Genomic DNA, 2490 nt, shown 5'->3' on the forward strand with positions numbered 1-2490 from the left:
TCTTAACTCCTCCTAGGACACCGTCTTCTTCTCTAGGTCATCTCAGTTTATCTCTTAGCCGATTCACTCTTCTTGGACGAATGTCCTCATATTCTTCTCCATCGCTTGGATCCTCCAAATACTCATTATAAATAGGGGGTTGAGGACGTGGATTTAGAGCATGTCTTTGATTTGTAGCTCTTGGACTGGCTACTTGATTCTCTACTTGATCCAATCATTCATGAAGTCCTTCTAGTTTACGGTCAAACAACTTCTTAAAGTGGCTCACTAACGCTTGTATATGGAATGCATCTACCCCACATTGCATCATTTGTCCCGAGTTGTTGTCATCACTTGCTTGAGCAACTCCATTATCTCGATTTTCTGCCATTTAGCAAAATATTTGTTCTTTTTTTTTATAGGAACCTCACCAAATTCTAGCCACACTCTCTTTTTTTTTCTCTCTTTATTTTTCCCCTCGTGTTTCACTCCTCACTTAATAGGCTCACACTTATGGCCCTCAATGATAGCCTCACTTCACTCAACACTCTCTAATCTAAGCTCTTGTGAAATTCAATGCTTTATCTAGTGACTCAAAAATAAATGCCGATTCTTTTCTCAACCAAGTATGTGAATGTGGACGCTTCACACTCACTCGTAGCTAGAGAATGGTCTAAAGAAGTTAGGTACAACTGGGGAAATGAAGACCAATTGGCTTACAAAGATAATAGCAAAGTAAAGTGATGAACGAAATTTTTTTTTCTTTTTTTTTTTGCTGCTCTCCCTTTTTTTTGAGCTTTTCTTTTTGCTTTTTTTTTTTGGTTTGTTTTTATATAACAACAGGGGGGGAGGTACGGAAGATTGTGGTGGTAGATAAAAGATTCAAGGTAAATCAAACGAAATAAAGAAAGCCTACCGTATCAACTTAGGCTCTGATAGAAATGGATAAAGTGGTCCGTGACCTGAGGAATGTAAATAGCCAACCACGTTATACGAACGTGACCTACTACTTAGAACATTCATCCAACTACGAGGACGAGTAAACCAATCCACACAACAACACACTTAGGTCGAGCACGAATTGGAGGCTTTGTGAATTTGAATCACCAATCTAATAGACTAGACTGACAAAGCAAAGGTTTCACCAAACCTAAAACAAGTATATAACTCTCCAAAATAAGAGAACACTCAATACTTTATAAACTTAGATCAATTCTTGAATATTTCGATTGTGTCCCGTATGCATGGCTGGTATGTGCCTTTTATAGGCCTAAAATACTTCTGAATTAACCATTCATATCCCCAAGTGACTCCTTGGTGGATATACATTCAATACTCTGTAAAAAATAACTTAAAACTAAGCATTTTTGGTAAAAAAATGAGTAAAACTCATGCATGACCATGTGAATCCGAAAATTGGTGTATAAATGCACTTTGACTACATGGCTGCACTTGGATGAGCTGGGCTCCTATTGTGGGCTTCCTTGGGCTTGAATTAATGAAATTAAGCTCATATGTTGGGCCTCTGATTGTGACTTGATCCCATTAGCAAAGACTAAGTTGAATTGGGCTTGAATTACTTCTTGCATTCTCTTCAACCATTCTGTTGTCATTGGCCCACTTCCATTGGTTAAATCTTGATCCATTGGATCTTGAATTTCTTTTGCTTGTTGGACGCCCTCGGTGTTCCTATCAGGCTTCCCATGAATAACGTGGCCTTGCAGACCTTGCCTCGCCAACTTCGTGCCGTCATTCTTTTTAAAGTACACAGGCTTAGAGATGAAAGGGGAATGAATTAATGCTGATCACTTCTCCTTGAGCGACAACCAGTGATTTAAACTCACAATCTGTCACTTTTGGAGACGAAATGCCAGTCCACAAGTTGTTGGATGGATGGATCACCCTCTGAGAATCTTTGATGGTTCATCATGGTTCTGTGTTCCAGCCGTTGATTTTATACGTGATGTCATTAAATGGGTCATTTACACAGAACAAGATAAATGATAGGTCGTCAGAGGTTCCGATGTGACTAAAAAGCAAAATAGAAAGAGATTAGTGTGCAATGGGGAGGTGGTGGAGTGAGATTTTGTAAATATTTAAAAATATCATAACTTTCACTGTGAACTAAATTAAAATTCTAAATTGGTCCTATATGTTACTTATTAAAAATATTCTTGTGTTTCTATTCTAAATTGGATTATTTTTCAAGAAAATTTGTCTTGGAATTTCCTTTGATAGCAAAGTTAATTCTTTCATTTTTGCATTATTTAGTATTCAATGTTTTTCTTGTCACTATATTTTATAAAATCAAACCATGCTAATGACATGATAAAGTTTATGTCCTCACTTTATGATTGTATTATGATAATTTTATTACTCTTTCTATTATTATTAGTACTCTTTTTGGTTATATATTGCAGAAGTTGTCCATTTTTATACAAAAGTTTACTGCTTAAAATTCTTCATTGTTTTATTGATTTTATGCAACTTGCCCCTAAAAAATCCTCCTAA

Source organism: Sesamum indicum, linkage group LG4 (assembly GCF_000512975.1).
Source record: "Sesamum indicum cultivar Zhongzhi No. 13 linkage group LG4, S_indicum_v1.0, whole genome shotgun sequence".
In the NCBI taxonomy this organism is placed as follows: Eukaryota; Viridiplantae; Streptophyta; class Magnoliopsida; order Lamiales; family Pedaliaceae; genus Sesamum; species Sesamum indicum.